The 22,503-nt window shown below is 41.5% G+C and overlaps 1 protein-coding gene and 1 long non-coding RNA gene across 2 annotated transcripts in view; one reads left to right on the plus strand and one right to left on the minus strand.

Annotated features, from left to right (window-relative positions):
* CNTNAP5 (contactin associated protein-like 5) overlaps positions 1 to 22,503 on the plus strand; it is an 866,926-nt gene that overhangs the window by 833,639 nt on the left and 10,784 nt on the right. The gene's annotated exons all lie outside the window — the stretch shown is intronic.
* LOC107185150 overlaps positions 22,109 to 22,503 on the minus strand; it is a 5,248-nt gene continuing 4,853 nt past the window's right edge. Inside the window, exon 3 of the long non-coding RNA XR_001516070.1 lies at positions 22,109 to 22,119. This is a non-coding gene — a long non-coding RNA (uncharacterized LOC107185150). The remainder of the gene's footprint in view (positions 22,120 to 22,503) is intronic.

A 22,503-nucleotide genomic window follows, 5' to 3' on the forward strand; every position in this document is an offset into this window, starting at 1 on the left:
GGTTGGTTGCCTCCCGCACACACCCCGGCCAGGACTGGGGAGTGAGCCTGCAACTGCGAGCCAATGCTCCATCTACTGAGCCAGTCCGGCCAGGGCTGTGGTCTGATTTTGAAAGATGTGGACCACCACCTCCAACTCATTCCCATTCTCAGCGTGGGGCGTTCATGGGGCTCAAAGGCAGGACCCGAGTCTTATTTATGGTTTTACCTCCTTGCTCCATAATATACTGGCAGGCACATATGAAGTGCTCTGTAATGTTCTTTTTAAGGAAAATATGTATAATGTATAAACATTACAACTAGGAATGAAAGGCAGTTCTACTCACATTAATGTGCTTAACCTCATATAATGAGATACAGCTAGACCTTGGATGAGGGTCCCAGGCTCTCATGCACTGTGTTTCTTTTCTCACAGTGGTGCCTGGCAATAAAGTGGAAAATTAATGGGTTTAGAATCAGACATTTTAGAACTCAAATCCTGTAATGGTCACTTACCAGGATTGTCACTACCAACTCCACCTCTCTGAGCCCTGGTTTCCTCCGCTATAAAGGAAGAGGAGTAATAATTGCTTTAATGATTTATTCTGAACCTAAGAGATAATGTATGTCACATGATGGTATTTGAAAGCAGCGGCTATTGTTAATCTGGTCATACAGCCATCCTACCTATGGTTTCCTTTGGCTAGTACCCCTTTCCTTGACAACGGCACTGCTGTTGATTTATTTACCTGCTGCCTGAGGATCTAAGTCAGTGTTATAAGTGTCACTGTTGACAGGTAATGAAGTGAAGAGGATCCAGCTAACGAACAGTAATTAACTCCCTGCAGCAGCTTCTAGTTACCTGAGCTTGGTGGGAGTGGATGCCCCTAGTTGGCCAGAAGCTGAAGGAACAAGTAGAATAAGCACAGAATGAAATTCTAGACATTTTCCCACGGCTAAGAAGAGGAAATGAAGGCATGGAGAAGGTCATGTGGCCACTGGTTACTCACTTAGTCTACTGGGATCTTATTTTTGAAGGATGTCATTGATGATAAATTGAGTAGTAAAACAGGTTAAAATAAGATGAAATTCATGTCCACTTAAGAGTGACTATGGGACATGCAGTTCTAGGAGAGATTGGATCTGAGTTCCTGGATTTTTCCATTTCTCTTGCGCGGGATTATTGCCAGTGACCAGTGTCAGTACTCCCCACCTGCAGCTAATATGCTAATGTTCTCTACCTTTAGATTGATAAAAAGTCACATTGCCTGCTTTCCGGTGGAAAGAATAAATAAGTAATTCAGTCTACCTAGGACTTTTCTGGTTTGAGTTTATTACTTAAAATAAATGACTGCCTATTCTAGTCTATCCCAAAACTTGTATATATGCATTATCTTTCCCATTTATTTTCTCATCCTGTCACAAAATTCTTCTATATAAGCTCTTCATAGGCCATGCTTCTAGTAAAAGGTTAATATCATATAAATGCTTGCAATTAGGAATATTCCCTAATATTATTTGTGGGAGATATTCAGAGAGAGAGAGAGAGAGAGAGAGAGAGAGAGAGAGAGAGAGAGAGAGAGAGAATCTATTATGTACAAGGCAAGATATTAATTGAAGCTGAGAATATTTTCAAGAAGTATAGCCTAAGGTCCTTGTTCACAAACTGATAAAAGCTGAGACATTTAATCATCACAATATAAATGATTTCGTTAAGTATTAAAGAGATGGAGTGTGCTAAGGATCATAAGAGGGAGAGGCCCTTTCCAGCTGAGACGATCCAGGGCAGTGTCATGAAAGAGAGCCCCTGACTCCAGTTCTGGAGCACAGGTTTGGTGTGAATGGAGTGCACTCTGGGAAGGAGCCAAATATGACAGAAGGAAAGCAAAGAGTGTGCTGGGGACAGTAAATAGCCCATGTTCAGCGGGTCTCATGCACACAGGGGCACAGGGAGGAATAAAGACATGTATGCTGGTGGCATAGTGCGGAGGACCTACATGCTCTGCAAAGTGGGGCAGACATCACTATGAAGGTGGGAAAAGCCACTGATAGACACTCGTGGTTAGAACTGCTGTTATCTTATGTGGATAACAGGTAGGAGAGGGAGAGACTGGGTGCAGATGATGCCACCATCTAGCCTTCAGGTACAAAAGGACAAGAGTCTGAATAGCAGTGGGACTGGGAAACAGGTGCAGGTGAAGGCTGTGCAATAGGAATTGAAAAATGTGGGTAAATCTCTGGGTAGGTGGGTAGAAGTGTAAGGTGGACTGGACAGGGAGCACAGGAGAATAGAAGAGCTGAAACTCAGGGCAGCCATTGCAAAGGGAAACCCAACAATTCTGTTCAGGACTGAGCCATGTTTGCTATCACGGGGCCCACTATACAATGGATTATATACCTGACACTTTTGGATTTGTGAAATCCCTACCATTGAGGGATGGGGGAGCCACAGACCAGATCCTGTTGAAGAGAGCCAAATCCGGGGCCTTCCCAGTGGTGTTTTACACATCAGGCTACCACTGCCTGTGTGTCTCTATGCCACGCTTACTCACAATCTCCGGGCTTACAGTTTGTGCATGTGGCTGTTTCCCTTGGGAAGACTGTGGTCTTTGAAGGCAGGGACCTCCTGTCACCCACATTCTCACCACCCATCTCCAGAACCAACCTTTGTGCTCTGTTCTCCACATGTATGTACACGACAGATGTTTTGGTTAGTGTATGACAGATAGAGTGCCTTCTTTCTGTTCAGGAGGAAAATGCCTGTGTTCATCTTCCTGAATTTATGAACCCTACTAGTGTGAACAACCGTCCTGGCCTGCCAAAAACTGAGGGATTCGCAGGGACGTGGGATTGTCAACACTAAAACCAAAACAATGCTGGGCAATTCTAGGCAGTCAGTCACTCTAAGCCACACCTAGTTTAGGAGGCCTGAATATTTATTGGGACTGGACTCAGGGGTTGAATTCCAGATGAGCAAAGGGGCCTCAAGTTTTTCATGGTCACAGCTGAGCCCTTCTGCCAGCTTCCCAGCATGTGTGCTATAGAGTGACCCAGATAAGACTTGGGAAAGAGAGGAAATGAACCAATCAGCTGACTAATTCACACTTACTCCATCCCTGCTGGGGTACAGTTCACAGCAGCTGCATGTGCTGAGATGATTGGAGAAGGGTGTGAGTTTGTTTCTGCCCCAAAAATCCAGTTGGTTGGGTGGGGTCATAAGCAGTAATTGAGGAACAATTAATCTCTAATTCATGGAAATTGGAATCTAAGGGAATTAAGAGGCCAGAGAAAGAAGAAATCAAAAGTAAACCATCTGTAACCAGAATACTGTTCCCTGACGGCTTCTGAGAGGAGGGCCAGGCCCTTGTTCAGGAGCACATCATCCCACCTATGCTAGCAGTGATGTCTTCCCATTACAGAGGCACCATGCAAACATGTGGGTGCAAGTGCTCATCACACCAGCTGTTCTGGCGCTCCAACAGGAAGTCGCATGTGTATCTTCCATGCAGCAACAGCTCACATTATGTTGGGACCTGTAGAGGCCACCATGCCATGTTGTGGGAGACAGGGACTTGGCTGGATGTGTTGGTAGAGTGATTCCTCTGAGAAATGAATGGCCATTTTTATATAGGGAGCCAGCTTAGCTTTCTAATATTATTGTGGGGTTTCTTATCACCCTGAGTATATATTAATGGCCTGCATGTGTGTGTCCCTGTGTTTTGCTTATCTTTGCATAGTTTCTTTCTCCAAATTGTCTTCTCTCTGTTATGTCATTTGATCTTTCTCATCCCTATGAGATGATTTCCTCACACTTGTGATGTTCCTGGGTTTTCTCTCCACATACAAGAATGGTGGCTAGAATGCATGGTTAGGGAGCTATATCGAAGGATATGGCTGGGCCTTTAATTAGAGAAAACCCCTGCTTTCTCTTTAGGTCATTCTTTTTGGAATACATATATGTGGTAGGAAAGCCTTTTCTAATCTCCCCTTTGGAGGATGGGGACTTCTAAAGTCATACTGGGAAAGAGAGTTGGTGGGTATCATTATTTGCTGAATAAAACACCAATTTATTTTATTTTATTTTTATTATTTTATTTTTTTCAGTGAGCATCCTTGGCTCACCCTTGGACATTTCTCTCACCAGCCTGCCATAATCCGACAGTATCATCATACCTACTTATCAATTTCTTTAAATGCTATTGGTAATTGAAATTACAAAGTGCAAGATTGGAACTATTTGCTCTTTCTCTAGGATTTCTATCTGTGTGAGGGGATTGTTACAGAATCAGCTGGGAATGAACAAAAAGGTTTTGGATGCCAAACTTTCCAAATATAGAACCAACTTATGGTAGTCAGGGTTTGACCCCTGAAGCCTAACTAGTAAAATAATATAAGACTTATTGTAAAGAATTGGTTGGCATCATTATGGAGTCTGAGCATGATGTCTGAAATCTAGGTGGTGGGCATTGTGAGTTACAGGCTGGAACCCTCAGTCATGTGACTGGGAGGATGCGTATGATGTCTGGAATGGGGTGTGGCTATCAGGAGTACAAGCTGGAGCCCTCAGTCATGTAATTGGGAGGATGGGTATGATGTCTGGAATGGGGTGTGGCTATCAGGAATGCAGGCTGCAGCCCTCAGTCATGTGACTGAGATGATGGGTATGATGTCTGGAATGGGGTGTGGCTATCAGGAATGCAGGCTGGAATTCTCAGGCCTGGGCTGTCCACAGGTGGAATTTCTTCTTTGGGGAAAACGGAAGAGCCACTCTGCTCCTAAATTCCTGCAGTTGATTGAACCACACTCACGCAGATTACTGAGGATAATGAGTTAACTGATTATGGATTTAGTCATATTCATAAATTAACTTTTCAGTAAGACCTGGGTTAATGTTTGATTGAAAAACAGGAGACTATAGCCTAGCCACATTTACATAGCAATAGACCCTAACACTACCTTCTCCTTATTTTCATATTTTATTAAAGTAAATTTTGCATAATGTAAAACTAACCATTTTACTATGTACAATTAAGTGATATTTGGCACATTTGTGATGTTGTGCAATCACTACCTCTATCTAGTTCCAAATATCCGCAAAGAATACCCTATACCCAATAGGCAGTCTTGTCCCATCCCCCCTTCCTCCTTTTCTTGGAAAACACCAATCTGCTTTTTGTTTCTACTGATTATCTATATATGTGATATTTCATACATATGGAATACTACATTGTGACCTTCTGTCTCTGGCTTTTGCCATTTAGCGTAATTTTGAGGCTCAGCAGCGTTGTAGCATGTATCAGCACTGCACTCCTTCTTATGGTTGAGTGCAGTCCATGGTATAGATACGCCACTTTTGCTTATCTATTCATCAGCTCGTGTGATTTGGGGGCTGTTTCCACTGTTTTCTATTGTGAAGAGTGCTCCTGTGAATGCGCATGTACATGTGTTTATTTGTACACCTTTACCAATTCTCTTAGGCATCTATCTAGGAGGGGAACTGGCACCTGCAAAGTCATCATAACCAAGGCTTCGCCCAGTGCAGCCACTTAGGAAATTCTACTCTGTAACCTGTGCTCCCCCATAACCACTTCCTGTCACACAAAGAGGCCTCTACCCAGCATTCGGGTGTGTTTATTTTTTTTGAAGACCCCCCCTGTGCATATCCCTGAGCCGGCAAACACACTGTCCTACTTTCCCCGCTGAGCCTCAGCTAGCAGATAGTTAGACAACCATCACTGACACTTCACAAGGTTTGCCTCTAGTATGTGCTTCAAGGAGGTTTTTGCAGCGATCGGACCTGGGACAAGTAGTAGGATCGGAGGCAGGAGTTTCTGTTCCCTTAGGAGCCACGTGACTGATCAGCTGTTTAAACCCTCTGGATGCCAACTCATTCTCTATGAAATGGCAGGGTGTGCCACAAGGTCTTTGAAGTGTATGCTAATACCGAGCTTGTATCATTTTGTGATCTATAACATGTTATAAACTTTGACTTTGAAAATTTTAATTCCAAAGCAGATCCTAAAAGTCATTTTTAAATACTATTAACAAAACAAAGCAGGGGACGCAAGAAGGTAGTTTTCCTGACACAAATTGATGAATCACTGGGCTGTAAGTAAAAATACTTTTTAGTATCTGAAAAAAAGAAACTGAGCTTTATGATATCGTGAGGTGAATTATTGACACAAATTCAATAATTACACTTTAGCCAAACTTTGGATTTAAAAAAATATACATTTTTTTTTTACATTTTACATGGAATCGCAACCTTTCCCTCCCTACTCACTGAGCAGCATGGTTCTTACCTGGGTACCTTGCACCTGTGCATGTCCTGCCAATGCTCCTTTCATTGACTCTGCAGCTGCACACAGCTGCTTGGCACGGACCCGTCAGTGAGTGCTCCTGGCCCTGTGAAACACAGCATTGCCTCTGCAGGTGGCCATTCTGTTGAGGTTTTTTTCTTCCTCTCAACATAGTAGAAGGCATGTGGGGTTCGGAGTCACAGGCCTCCCACTGGCACTGTCCTCTGGATCCTTCAATGTAATCACTTTGCGAATCCTTAAGCCTCTGGATAAAAATCCCAATCCATGGTACTTTAGTGACAAATCACATAACGCTTTTAGTTTCACTTTAGGGGACCAGTGGCCTGAAGAAATTTGGGACTCAAGGTGCTGGGCATGCCCCAGGCTTTAACAAGGGAATAGAGTGGGATTTCCAGAGATGTGAGGTAATCAGACTCGCAAGCTCCAGTCAGGGCATCTCAGCCACCCCCGTGGTCTGCGGTGAAGTCTGGGTGGGCAGCTTCCTCAGGATCATCCCATCGGATCCTGCAAGAGCACTGGGCAGGATCTTTTCTTTGCCCCCAAAGCTTTGTATTGTGCCACTTATATCCATCTATCCTGTGTCCTTGTAATCTGTTCTTCCTGATGTTTTAAGAGCTGTAATAAGACAGTGATCTCGTGTAAAGTCTCGGGGGAAAGATTTCAATCAAGAGAACTTGCACAGTGTGTTGTCCTGTGTACAAAGTGGGTGTGATGGTTAATTTAATGTGTCAGCTCGACCGGTTCACAAAGCACCCAGACATTTGCTCAAACATTACCCTGGGTGTGAGTGTGAAGGAGAATCTGTAGAAGGTTAACATCTGAACCAGTGACTGAGCAAAGCAAATCACGGTCCCCAAGGTGGGTGGGTCTCATCCAGTCCCCTGGAGCCTGAACAGAACAAACAGGCGGCATAGACGCAACCCCTGCTGCCTGACTGTGAGGGCTCAGGTCTCTCCTGTTCTTCCCCTGGGCCTGCGACCTCAGCTCTCTGCCCTGGCACTGCTGGCCCTGGGGTTGGACTCTACCATTGGCCCTCCTGGGCCTCCTGCCCGCTGCCGGCTGATTTGGGGCTTTTCAGCCCTCATAAGCATGTGATCCAATCATGCATAATCGATCTCTTTTGCTAAGTATATGTATATTCCCTGGGTTCTGTTTCTTTGGACAGACATGGCTAGTGCAGGGGGGTTCTAGTTCCCCAATAGCCCTTGTCATCTGGATATCAGTCAGGAAAATGGGCCCTCACACATCAGTGAGGTGGGAATCACTGGTCTTTCCTGAGCCTACCCCTGGAGGCTCTAGAACAGCCGTGGGCAAACTACGGCCCGCGGGCCAGATCCGGCCCGTTTGAAATGAATAAAACTAAAAAAAAAAAGACCGTACCCTTTTATGTAATGATGTTTACTTTGAATTTATATTAGTTCACACAAACACTCCATCCATGCTTTTGTTCCGGCCCTCCGGTCCAGTTTAAGAACCTATTTTGGCCCTTGAGTCAAAAAGTTTGCCCACCCCTGGTCTAGAATTACATGAGTCACATCGAAATTATTAGCAATTGCAGTTTGCATTGAAACATGTCAATTCTCTTGAAAGCACAGGATTCAGATCTTCAAGTGTTGTCCTTCAGCTCATGACAAAGCATATGTGTGGGGTCATAGCAATGTGGAGACCCTTTCTATCAAGACTTCCACAGACAACGAGGGATGTGTTTCACCTACTTCTGTATCTCAACCAGCAGTCTCACCTCCCCAAATATGTGTCCAAATGTATACCTCTCATTTGGGAGAGAGCCGCTGCTTATTTACTCATCACCCTCAGGGGATCATCTGAGCAGCAGGCTGAGGGAAACTGCGCAGGTTACAGAGGACAGACAACCTAAGCACAAGAGCTCAGCACAGGCGACTGAGTCTGAAGCTTGGTGCAGCCACTGTTTGGCAGACACCCATGTTCCTCATCTTTGGGGGCCCTGATTTTCTTCTCTGTAAACAGAAAGAATCATGACTACCTACCAGGATTGTTGGATAATTAAGTCAGTGTTTGTGTGGGCATTTGCACACACACTGCTAGGGCACAACCTCTGACTGATATGAGAAGTCATGTGGAGGCACAGTAACAGAAGGGCATCTCAGTGGAAACGGCAGAAAGAAGGCCTCTGAGTTTCAGGCCAGGAGAAAACTTAGCAGACGAGGAACTCCGTGCCTTCTAGTTTTCTCTGTTCTACACTACCGTCACTCTCTGCCAGGCATCCCGGTGTAAAGGCATGATTCTGGAAAGCCAGGCACTAAGGCAATGGGTGGGATGGGAAAATAGGCAGTCCTGGTCCTGAAAAGTGACAATCAGTTCCTTGTCTTACTTTGTCTGTAAGATGGTGAAAGCAATGGATGGTTTTAAACAGGAAGAAGACAGAATTCTTAAGTATGCTATTTTTGTCTTCTTTACCTAGAGAGCTGTTTTCCAAGGTGTGTCATTATCTTTTGGACCCCAGTGTGCAGCATCTTTGTAGTCATATGTACAAGTGCTCCTCTGCGATGCACCAGGTGTTTATTGATTAGAATAAGATGCAAGCATGCCTCCACCATGTCACAGCTGATGCCAGTGATTGCTGGGATAAACACAGCAGCAGTTGCTTTGCTATTATCATTATTTCACATAAGGTTTTTCCTCTTGCTTAGTATATTCTTTTAGTTTTTATCAATTTGATAGATTTAAACTAAGAAAGTATTATCTCCACTGTTATCTCTGCTGTTTCTAGGATGATGGGAATAAATATTTGAAAGAAAGTTATTGTTATTTTTAATCGAATGGCTGAGTTTCAGTCAATTATCATCTGTTGTCCCCAGCTATTTCACCAAATTTATCCTATGATATCCGTGATTTGGGATTTGGAAACATTAGAAAAAATATACTTAGAGTTCGAACAATCACCTATTGGATTAGCTATTTTTATCCTAATGTGAGAGATAGGAAAGTTAAGTCTCAGTAAGTGCCCAAGGTTACTCTAGCTGCTAGAGTTAGCAGATGAGCTTAGTATGCCATCCTGTCTGCTTGCTTTTACCTCTCCAAATGCCAGCTCCTTTACAACTCAGAGCACCTGAAATCATTTTGCTGTGAGCTTTCTTTGGCCAATGATGCTTGCTTTGCCTATATACATGGAGCCAGGAATGTCAGGGATTTAATGACTGTTGGGAGCACCCCTGTCAATGATAAGTGTGTACACATACCCTAGCTCCTTGCCATTGGTGAGGATAAGTCTGATAGAATTTTTCAAGTATGAGTCAGTCCCTGGCTGTAAGCAGTGGTTGGTTTGGTAATGCACCTTACTCATTTCTTTTTCATCATGATCTTCTTCACCACCACACCCATGCTTTCATCCCTTCCCAGATATACTGCCTGCACTGCAATGTTTGCCTTAGATCAAAATGTCTGGCTTCTGGTTGAAGTCCAAATGATAACATTCATCTATTCTTTCATTAACTGACTGACCTGCTATGCAAAGCCAGAGTTGCTCTGCCGCCAGAGATCACATGTATTCTACTCTGTAACACAGCCTTTAATAAAAGGCATATAGAACACAAACCCCACTTGACAGCTTGAAATCTTAGAGACAGAAGAGATTGGTATGTGAAGAGTGAAGGAGAAATAAAATGGCTGAATCAAAGTAAAAGATTAACTTAAAGTCCAGTCGAAAGACTTAGTTGTGGGTGGTGAGTACCTCAGTTGGTAAAGACCTCAGTTGAATGGTGAGGTGAGTCTTCTCACAGGCAGGTATATGGGATCCTGGAAGATAATAAATAAGCTAAATATTGTTGAGGACTTACCATGTGCCAGGCCATAAGTTAAAAACTTTATCTTCATTATTATATTTAATCCTCAGAACAAATATATGAGGTCAAATCTTAAGTACCTACTGCTGTGTCTCAAACTACCCCATAGCTTAATATTTTAACCCAAAATCTATCCTAAAATATCTTATGATTTGTCGATGAGGAATTTGGGCAAAGTTTGCCTGATTGGTTCTTCAGCTCTTTGTGGAGTTGACTAGCATCTCTTGGGAGTATCCACCAAGTAGCTGGGCCAGTCTGGAGACTCGAAGACCAAGTTACTCACATGTGTGGAGCTCTGGCAGGGGCATCTATAAGGCTGAGCTCCTCTTGGACCCTGTCTCTCCATTTAGTCTCAAGGTTTCTCCACATGGACTCTCTAGCAGGACAGTAGGGCTTCTTACACAGTAGCTTGGGCCCCAAACCCCAACGGGATATATTGCAAATGATACTTGCAATATATTCCATTCATCAAAGCAGTGACAAGATAACTCATATTCAGAGAGAGAGGAAATAGACCTCTCAGGGGAAGAAGTGTCAAAGACAGATGCCCTCCTTAACCTACCACTACACTCATCCTTGCTTTATAGATGAGGGGACAGTCCAAAAGATAGCATGTAAGTTTCCTAAGGCTACAATGTTAATAAGTACAAGTGAATGTTGAACCAGGGAGTTTGAGTCATGGATCATGACATCTGTATCTAAAGGGAAAGTTGCATAATTGAAAGAAAGTACGAAGAAAAAAGGTATTTGCAAGAAAGGAGTTAAGCCAGAGACTGTTAATAGCCTATTTAATATTCAATATCTCTCCTCTTTTTAATTGAACACAGTAGTGTATCTTTTGTTTTGTTTTGAGGGAGCAATATTCCCAGTTAAAAACAGTATATTCTCAGCCTTATTCTTGAGTTAATAATGGTAGTATGACATTGCCCTGGACAACAGGCTCTGAGAAGTCATTAGGGATTGCAAAAGGCCTAATAAAGGAAGTATGTACCCTTTTGCCCTTGGCACCCCTTACTTTCTGCCTGGGACATAGTGGTGATAGATGGGGCCTTAGAATCATCTTATGAGGAAGAAGATAAAAGCTACGGTCTGTTGAGAGTATTAATCTAGGAAAAAATTCTGGGTCCCTAGTGATATTTGCAGCAAAAACATCAACTCTATATTGGATAGCATCAGACTTCTTACTAACTGTAAATAAACCAAGACTTTATTTGAGCTACTATTCTCTCTCTCCCTGCACTCAAATACTCAAATGCAAATTATAACTAACAGGGATAATTTGTGGTTTTATCTTTTCTGAATCAGATTGAGAAAGAGTAAAGAAAATGCTACTATTTCAGCCAAATCCTAAAGCTCTGATGGAAGAACAATGATATGAATTACCAGGAGCTGATGACTGAGGGCTGGAACCATTTCTTATGGGTTTCTTGCCCTACAGAGAAGTCGTTGGATGAGTATATTGCTCATACTGGGTCATTGAAACCAGTTTGATCTCCATTATGCTAAAGGCCACTTTGTGTATCAAGAAAACAGCTTGAGGGATCAAACAAGGAAGCATGAGGTTAAGACTGAAGCTAAAGCTGTAGATGAGGAGATAAGTAGTCTGCAGTGGAGGGAACACTCTTGAAACTGGGAGGAGCCTGCAGGAGGAAGCTTCTGGCCTGGGCCATTCCCCAGAGGAGGGGTCCTGTACTGTAACTGTGGTGTGTCTGTCTAAAAGCTAAGCTGACCCAGCCTTACGCAGACCACACGACCAACACTTTGTGTACAATTCATTCTGAATTTTATATTTATTGAATTGAATCTGTGGTGTGATTTGAAGCAAACTGCAAAACACACTGCGTTAAAATGACCTCTTGTAATGAAATCCCAGAAATAGCTTTTTCATGGGGTTATCCCAGGTCCAATTTGCAGGATGAATATGCTGCCCCAAGGAGGAGCGCAGGATCAGCCACCACACTTCCTGACCTCACGCACTTGCCTCAGTGAGCACCTTCCCCAGAAAGGGGGAGAGCTGCCGCCCCTGGACTTGGGCTGAAGTCAGGCTTCATCATTTACTGTGAGACTGTGGACAAGTTGACCTTAACTTCTAAACCTTAATTTCTTTCGCCTGAGGTGTGTAGATTAACATGCTTCTTATTTTAAAAGGTTGTTCTGATGTGATCATCACTTCTCATCTCACTTGAGCACCACAAAGCCGGGACATAATTGATATCCCAGGAGTGCCCATGATTCTGAGAGGAAGCCAGGGCAGTGACCTGCAACCCAGGGTTGAGCTTACACAGGAGGGTTCAAATCTCAACTCTATCATTTCTTGGCTGTTTCTTGGGGCATCTTTTTCACTTCCTTGTCTCCATTTCCTTACCTTTAAAATGGGCTTCATAAAACAGAGATGTTGGTGTCACAAGGCACTGGACGCAGCATGCAGCGTGTAGTAGAGATCTTTGCTGATGGATATTGTGCAGGCGATCCTTGTTTTACACAGCATGGAACTGAGGGAGAAAAACAAAACACCTTAATAATCTGTCAGGGGAAAAAATACTATGCAGAGTTCTATGACCTTTAAAAAATTTTATCAAAAATTTCATTTTCTCAGGAAAATGAAAAAATAATAAAACTAATATGTAGTTTTATTGCAGATGAGTGTTCCCTTTGTAAAAAGCATATTAAGAGTGTTGCCCTGACCGGTTTGGCTCAGTAGATGGAGTGTTGGCCTGCAGACTGAAGGGTCCCAGGTTCGATTCTGGTCCAGGGCATGTACCTTGGTTGTGGGCACATACCCAGTAGGAGGCGTGCAGGAGGCAGCTGATAGATGTTTCTCTCTCAGAGATGTTTCTAACTCGCTATCCCTCTCCCTTCCTCTCTGTAAAAATCAATAAAATATTTTTTTTAAAAAAGAGTGAATGTTGCAGTGCTTGCTTCCAGTTGTGTGACGACACAGAGGGAGCATCCTGCCCTCGTCCTGGTGGCCTGTCACATGCCTTTCCCAATATCTTATCCTTCGTGTTTCCAGTCTCATGAAATGTCGTGGAGAGTTCCTTTAATGTGAAGTTGCTTCTTTTTCCTCCTTTTCTGGGACACCACTGTCATGAGCCACTTCCTCTATTCATATCAGTTCATATCCCCTTCGCTAAGGTCCTATGGCTGGGGACCAAGTGTCTCTCAGAGTCCTCAGTCCCATGGTCAGCTGTGTCTTCCATAAATCTATTTGCATTTGAATTTTGCTTCCAGTGTTACCGCTTTCTGTTTCATTGCTGCAGTTTTATCTTTGCTGGCCAATTCCTTGTTTAGGTTATCTATTCTTATAAAAGTCACATGGTTTTATTACTGAGGGACCAAGAAGCATTATATTCTTTGCTGTCTGTGTGAGAGCTGAGTAAATGACAGCACAGTGACCAGTCTGGTCTCTAACCGTGATGTATGTCTGTTATTTGCATATTGATGTATGGAAAGAAGAGCTAGCTGCAGAGTTTGTAGTTTATGTAATTACTCCTGGATTACGTTTAGACCAGGATCACTGAAACTTGGCGCACATCATTGTGGCACTGGTGTTAATTAAATGGTGGTAACTGAAATCTGTGCATTTGGGACCACAAAAAAGGTAATGATGTTTGCAACTGCCAATTTTATCAAATGGAAATATTTAAACAAGAAAATTATCATTGTCTTATAGCCAATACAATATTACCATCTGGGCATGTTTTAAATATAGAAACATAGCCCTCTTTAGCATGCACAGAGTATTCCTCTCCCATTGCTGCTGTGGCAACTATCACAAACTCGGTGGTTCAAATGTCGAACTAAAATTGACATTGACTAGGTACTTAGTCACCAAATGGGTTTATTCAGGAAAAAGAAAAGGCTGCAACCCACTGCATGCAGACATGGCAAGCCACCTGCACACTGTGCCAAGAGCCAAGCTAGAAAGGCCTTTAACCAAGAAAAACGGAATTAAGGGCAGTGGAACTGAGAGCCACAGAGCTTTGGTATGAGCATATAGTTCTTCCATGGAGTGTGTACTCTCCAGATTGTATGCAAACTTCCACGAGCCCTAGTTCCTTCCATAGACCCCGCACCCGCCCGCCACAAACAGATTATGTCTCCTTAGAGTTTATCAAACACAACATCTATTTGTCTTCCAGTTCTGGAGGTCAGAGTTAAGTGAGCATCTGAGGCTGAATGCCTTCTGGAGGCTCAGGGAGATAGTGTTCACCCCTTCCCTGGTTGCATGTCTTGGCTTGCAGCCCTTTCCTGGATTTGCTGGAACCTCTTGCTCCTGTCATCGCATTTACTGCTTCTGTCTTTGAACTCTAGACACGCTATAGGGGCTGTTGTGATGAGCGATTTTTCCTGTGTAACCAGGACAAGATTTGCCTCTGCAAACCCTTAACTTAATCCTACCAGCAAAGGCTCCTTAGCCTTATCCAGTAACACATTTGCAGGTGCTGGGGATTGAGGTGTGGATGTCTTTAGGGCAGGGCATTATTGTCTGCTATACCTTGTATCCTGAAAACCAAACTTAAGATGTACACTATGATCACTCAGTTTTACTGATAAAAAACTCTGAGGCTTAGCGATGAAGTTTCTTCTTCATGGTTACCATGTTAGAAATGTTATTTTAGTGGGCTATTGTCATCTAATATTAAAAAATCACCAGTCATATATCGGATGATAATCTATACCTATGAAGACAAATATGTCCTCCCTTTGTCACTCCCTCTGCCCATCCCTCAGGCCCTGGAAGCTGTGTGGACCGTGTCAGTTTCCCAGAAAGGTCAGCTGCCAAATCCTAGGGCTGTTCTGATCCATTCACTCCTGGATGCATAGCTACTAGGACACAGCTTTCAGGCCTCCCCTGGCCTCAGTACCTAGTGTCTCTCACACCCAGGCTCGTCCCAGGAGACTTGAGGATGGTTTCTTCTTAAAAAGGTTTCCTGTAGCACCACCATACCCCAATTTATTTCTATTTACTAGTTGACTGTCTAAAATTACAAGATGAGCCTTTTGTAAAGCCAGACACTCTGTGCTGGGGGGCTTGGTTGTTAAGCTGTGATCTGTGGGTTGAAAGAAAGTATGTATAAGAAGAAAAACATAATGGAAGAGCTAGGAATTCTAGCTACAGTGTTTTTGAATCCCATCAAATGCTTGTTTCTTATCTGCAGAGTGAGTATAATGCCAAACTACTCCTTCTTTTCCAAGTCTGAAAGCTAATGTGTGCCATTTGCATGATGCTTTATGACATAATTTGATAAATGCTCAGTAATTAGTTTCACCTAATATTATTATGGAGCACTACTTCAAAGTCATCCTGAATGACATAATATTGACTAGTGGTATGAAGTAGGTGGATACAGATAAGTACCAGAAAACACACACACACACACAATGAAGCAACACTAAATATAGTTATGACCAATGGGGTAATTTTACCATGGCTGGTATCTATTCAGTCCCTAAAGAATAGCTCTGCTTTTCCCTTATTTAGAGCAACCAAATTTAGGTCTTTCAACCTACACATCAAGTTCTTTCTAAAGGTCAATGTGTGACTATATATATCTTGCTTGGCTTCCAGAGTTCGGTTTGCATGTAACTGACATTGTTTGTTGTCTACCCAATATTCACTTTGAGTTCTCTCTTTCCTAAAAGAATTCCAATTCTATTTAAGCATTCATGCTCCTTCATGAAGCCATGTGCTTCTGGAGGAGTTTTCTTCATCTGCAATCTCTGAGGGTCCCTCCCAATTAATCTGAACCTGTGGTTCTCAGTTTTGTCCAGGGGTCTTTGGGGGAGAGAAAACTGCAAGGTCAAACTCTCTTTCTTTTTATAATGGGCATTGTTCATCTTTATCACTCATCTTCTGTTACACAAGTCGAATGGAGTTGTTCAGAGGCTATAGGCTGTGTGATGATATCAGCACTTGGACACTGAATAGAATGTGTTCTGGGTTCTTTTTAAGTATCTTGGTTTTAATTTTGAATACAGTGGATATATAGAGATTCAAAATAAGTATCAATATCTAGAATCTCTTCAGGGTTTTTAATAATGAAAATAGGTCTGGAGAACTGCCATTCCATTGCGAGTGATGGATCACAAGCATGTGATGCAATGTGGCCCATTAGAGGACATCTGAAGGGTGGCTGCATGTACAAGATTCTCAGAAAGGATCCTTCCTCAAAAGGAAATGCAGGGTGAGGCAGTCTGGTTTTCTCTGTGGACATTGTTGCATCTGGATGTGATGCTTGGATATCCACCACCACCTTCCTCAACCTGAAGATGAGATAGCCACAGAGGTGAAACCCCCAAACTTCATCTCCAGGGCTCTTCTTGCCTCTGAAACCTTGTTTTGAAATCAGTTATCCCTGCATAATTTACATCTCTGTAAGTTAAATTCTGTGTTACTTGCAGTAAAAAGCCTCCTAACAAAATCTGCATTCTTCTTGCCTCTCTAAACAAAAAAGAAATAACATCAAATCACTGAGGGTGCTCAATATGGCTGCTACTCTTTTTTGGTGCTTTTAAATCCTGGCTAGCCATTCCATATCAGAGTTAAATGTATTTCTACAGGTTATTTTTGGACTCTGTTAAAAGATTCCTTGTTGGGGCATGCAGGACACTGATTCTGCTCATTTAACAGACTAAAAAACATTGGTATAAATCAATACACACAAGTTGTCTGGGTCTGACCACACAGCAAATAACTAATCAGTACCCAATGAGGAATTATTATTATTTTTTAACTTCAAAGAATTGAGTTTATACATCAGCTTTCAAATCCTAGCCTTAAATCCAAGAAAGTGATTTTTTTCTGTGAAAAATAGCAGAAATTACATTGGGAATAAGATAACTAGAATTTTTACATTTGGAAATATTGCTAAAGTTTTACTGAGTAAGTAGCTACCGTCCTATATCCATAAACCCAGTTAAAAATGGAAAAAAATTTGGTTCAGCCAATGAGTTCAGTTGAAATAATGAGTTCTTAAATGGCAGGATTTTGTTTACTCAGTCGACTCGGTTGTTTCTTAGACTTCTTGCATTATCACTAGTATCTATTTATCTATTATCTGCCATCTATCTACCAATCTACCTTTCCATCTGTCTGTATATATTTTTATTTAAAGAGAGTTATGGAAAACCTACCATGTGCAGACCTTGTGCAATGCAGACTCATTCATCCCCCCCAAATATTTAACAACTTTTATGACCCAGATACTATGTTAGGAAAGAGGCAGTTAGTGGTCAGCAAATAAACACACTTTCATCATGAAACTGATGGTTTGGGCTGGTGCATAAAAAGTGAATCAATAATTACAACAAACACAGGCACGCACACAAGTACAAACTTTGTGGAAATGACTTGGAAAGGAAATCAACTGTGTCTGTGCTGGAGAATTACGCTGGGGGAGTAGGCTGTGATCTGCAGTGGGGTGTCCCAGGGAATCCCCACTGAGGAGGGATCCTCAGCCTGAGCCCCAAAGTAAAGGAGCCTGTCATGCAGCACTGGGGGGGCACTTCTTGGTGGTGTGAAGGCTCTAACTCTAAGCCTATGGAGTTGCTACCAACATAAGACACTGTGACATGTAGCATAAAGCTTGTATGGTCACTTAGATTCCATCTCAAGGGTTCACTGAGCTTTAGGTAACAAAATACTGAGAATAATGAAGACAGATATTCCAGCGCACTCTGGGCAGAGCTGTAAGAAATATTAACCACATTCTTGTCAGGATTTGGCCTCATCAAAGAGAGTTCCACATAACATGCCATGAGTGTGAATACAGAAGTGGGGATGCTGTAAGATTATAAATGACCAGAAGGAAGAAGTTTGAGATATATGTAAGTATTCCTGACTAGGCTGCATTACTGATGATGTTGAGAAACGATACTTTTTTTCTTTCATTAATGTCTCTTACTATTTACTGACTTTGTGTGTTGGGCACTGTGTCCTGGTTGAAAATCTGAAAAGGAAAGCAATACTAGTAAACTTCCCATCTAGCGGGAGGACAGACTTGTTAACATTATCTATATATACAAAAGACTAAGGGACTGACCGGATGTCCATCTGACTGTCCGACTGACCGGCAGGCTGGTGCATATGATGCCCTCACTGGCAATTTAAAAATAAATGTTGACTCGGACATGCACGATACATATAAACCTCTTGCTGGTGCCAATCGCATGTGTGTGTTTTGATCTGTCATTTTCGACCATGAATTTGGTTGTTTTTGTTGACAATCGAAGCTGAAGTATTAAGAGGATCTGTGGAAGGAGAGGTTGTTCTGATTCCAAGAATTGATTTGTCCCCATCTGACACTGGCCTCCCATTTAAATTAACGCGAAGACAGTTTCCCATGATGCTAGCATTTGCGATGACTATTAATAAATTACAAGGACAAACTATAGACAGAATAGGAATTTTCCTACCTGAACCTGTTTTAAGACCTGGTCAGTTATATGTTGCGTTCTCTCCAGTTCGAAGAACATGTGACGTTAAAGTTAAAGTTGTAAATACTTCATCGCAAGGGAAATTAGTCAAGCACTCTGAAAGTGTTTTTACTCTTAATGTGATATACAGAGAGTTTTTAGAGTAAGTTTAATCAAATTATCAGTCATTGTTTTTATTAATGTTGTTTTTATATCATATGTTGTTTTTACATCATGGTTTTGTTGTTTTTATATCTTTGTTGTTGTTATATCATGTTATTGTTTAATTATTAATCAATTTATATATTATTTTATAGACATTTTACTAATTTTCTTTCATCTCTGATACTTCTATTATAGAGAATGGTGAATAGCTATATTAAAATATTCCTTCTAATTAATTTCCTTTCAATGTGCATGAATCCATGCACTGGGTCACTAGTTGTGAAATAAAACAAGAGTGATGGAAATCAGGGAGCAAAAAGCCTTGGGGAGATGCAGGGTCGTCCTCCACTCTACCTGGCCCCTGCTTCTCTCTTCAGCACCATCTTTATTTTAAGGCAGAGATAACTTGATATTTCAGTGTTTGGAAATGTGATGGGATTTCTTGCTCTTGGCCTCATCAGTCTTTACTTTGTGTCTGGAACATTCTTCTGGCCTTTCATGCATTATTATTGTTTATTTGTCACTTAAGCATTTACTTAAATAAATTCAATCCAAGCCATCTTTCCTACATCAGCATTTATTCAAGTGCAGTTTATAAATCACCCATTTCATAATAGTCAAAGTATGTATTTTAAAAAATGTAAATTCTTAAAATAACAGACATCCCCCCCCCCCAAAAAAAAATCAAGTTCTTGGGTAACTCCACACTGGATGAGTAGAAATCCAGAAGCAGGGATTTTCATAGATACCTCTGGGAATTTTTGGGATGCCCAATTTGATCACCACTCTACTAGATTGTGTCAAGGGTGTTCCCACAGCTACAATGATCTCCCCCAGTCATAAGAGTGCCTGAAATCACTGCTAGTCTATTAAATTCATCTTCTTCTTTTTTTTATTTTTTATTGCTTAAAGTCATCTTCTATTAAGGGAAATGTCTGCTTGCTAGCGATTGTCTGTTCACTGTCCCATACAGAGAATGGTTGTCATAGAGACCCAATAAATAAATATATGTTTTACAGAGAAGAACAGATGTTACCCAGGTGGATGAGAAACAAAACGGCCTTCCAGGCAGAGAGAACAATTTGCCTATTTGGGGCAGAGGGAGCAGTCAGGTTGTGTGCAGCACAGATAGGGCTGCATGGGTGGGTGGAGTTAGACAGTGAATGGCTGTAAGTCATGCTATGGAGCTGAAATTTCTCTTCACCCTATCAATAATCAACACTACATAATACCCTCCAGGTCCATCCACCTGGGCCTGAAAGGTATTATTCTCAGTTAAATAAGTCAGAGAGAGAAAGACAGATACTGTATGATTTCACTTACATGTGGAAACCAAAAAGCAAAGTAAATGGATAAACAAAACAGAAACAGACTAATAGATACAGAGTTTAAACTGATGGTTGCCAGAGGGGAAAGGGGTTGGAGGGCTGGGTGGAAAGGTGAAGGGATTAAGCAGTACAAATTGGTAGTTACAGAATAGTCATGAGGGTGGAAAGCACAGTGTAGAGTCAAATATTGAAATAACTATGTACAGTGCCAGATGGATACCTGCAATATTGGGAGGATACTTAATAAAATATATGATTGTCTAACCACTATGTTGTATACCTGAGAATACATAATAATATTGAATGTAAATTGTAATTAAAAATATATTTTAAATGATAATACTATAAATAAGTGTTAAGTATTGAATAATAGAAAAAAAAAGGAGGATAAATTTAAGAGATCTAGGTAGGAGGCCCGGATTGTCCACGGACTGGTTACTTGCTTTAGATAAGTAATTGATCTTATGGCGTAGTTTTCCTCACTGGTAACTGAACATGATTATGTCACCCTTTCTCATTCCCAAGGATGACTATTTACCTAGGGTATGCAGAAGAACATACCATAAAAGCATGAAAGCATTATAACTGGTTAATACAGTTGACATTCCCCTTTCAGGATTAAAAGCTTCATCTGAGGGACATGGTTCTTGGACTGTGAATCCTCCTGGTAGTTATGTCTTTGGACTGCTGCTCTGTTACCTGAAAGTCACAATGGACTCAAGGGAAAATCTCTTTACTTGTATATACTGCTCACAACTTCCATTAACATTTATATTTCATGTCGGTACAACATTTTACTCTTAAAAGCTCAGGTTGTATGGATCTGTATGGCTTGTAGTTTGATACTTCAGATTCAAATCTGATAAATGGCTTTTGACATATAGTACATGTCCTTACATCCCAGAGCAATGTCTATTTTTAGCAAATTGCTATATTTTCTTCTGTTTTTAAAATCCAGAAAAAAGTCTTAGCTGGTTTGACTCAGTGGATAGAGTGTCATCCTGCAGACCAAAGGTTCCTAAGTTTGATTCCAGTCAAGGGCACATACCTCGGTTTCATACTCCTCCTCGGTCCCTGCCTTGATCAGGGCTCATGCAGGAGGCAACCAATTGTGTTTCTCTCACATTGATGTTTCTCTGTCTTTCCTCTCTCTTCTATTCTTCCTAAAAATCAATGGTAAAATATCCTCAGGTGAGGATTAACAAAAGCAAACAATAAAATCCAGGGGAAAAAATGCCTTGATTGGCTCTATTAATCTTTAGTGTAAAAAAAAATTGTGAAGATGGGAAATATTACACATTCTGGGGCTAAAATTGATTTTTTGCTGTTTTTCATGGCATCACTGAATCCACTTGATAAAATAGAGGGATAGCTTTGCTTTGAGGAAATGAATCTCTGCAAATTAATGTAGAAAGTCAAGTTTTAAAATGCTGAGAAAGGTAGTCTGTAGTGACCTAAAAACTGAGTCATTCATTGAAAGTTTTAGGACCAAGTTTATTCAGTTGTGAATCCTTATCGGGTGGAAATTCAGTGGAAAACCCTCATAGCAAGCACATCAGAATTCACATCTGAGTTCTCCCATACAAATACAAAGGTAACCTGGGCATGTTGAGGGCTATTGAATATAATAAATGAATTTGAAGCTCCTTGAGTGAGTAGTAGGAAGAGTAATAATAATTAATAGTAATAATAATAATAATGATAATAATAATGAATTCATGGGCACTAACCTAAGAATCACACTTCTATTGGTATGTATATTTCCACCATAATTCATGTGGTTGATACCATTAATCACTATTTTACAACTGAAGGTCAGAAATGAGAACACACAAGTCATATCTGCAGGAGCCTGCTTCATCAATGGGAGACTAATGCAAATCAAAAACCATATATCAGTGATTTAAAAAGTATTTTGTTGAAATTATTAGGGTGACACTGGTTAATAAAATTATACAGGTTTCAAGTGTGCAATTCTATAATATGTCATATGTAGATTACATTGTGCGTTCACCACCTGAAGTCATCTACTTCTGTCACCATTTATCCCACCTACTCTCTTTTACCTGCTTCTTCCACCTCCCTTCCCCTCTGGCAATCACCAGACTGTTGTCTGCATCTATGCTTTTTGTTTGTTTGTTTTTGCTTAATCAATGATTTTTAAAGTGTGTTGAAAGAGATAAATCTATCTAATCTAATAATAGACAAACATGGTAATTGACCATACCTCCATACCTCCGCTATGCTTCCCATGGGCTAATCAGGATATGCAAATTAACCACCAACCAGGATGGCGGCTGGCAGCCACACAGCTGAAGCGAGCAAGAGGCTTGCTTGCTCCAGTGATGGAGGAAGCCAAGCTTCCTCCCTGCTGCGGCCGGGCTCTGAGCTCCCCTCTAAGCAACAAAGTTGCAATGATAGAAGCTAAACAAACCCTAGATACATGCTTTCAGCAGGCCAGGGCCTCAGAGCT

This window comes from Myotis davidii, unplaced genomic scaffold, assembly GCF_000327345.1.
Source record: "Myotis davidii unplaced genomic scaffold, ASM32734v1 scaffold249, whole genome shotgun sequence".
Lineage (NCBI taxonomy): Eukaryota > Metazoa > Chordata > Mammalia > Chiroptera > Vespertilionidae > Myotis > Myotis davidii.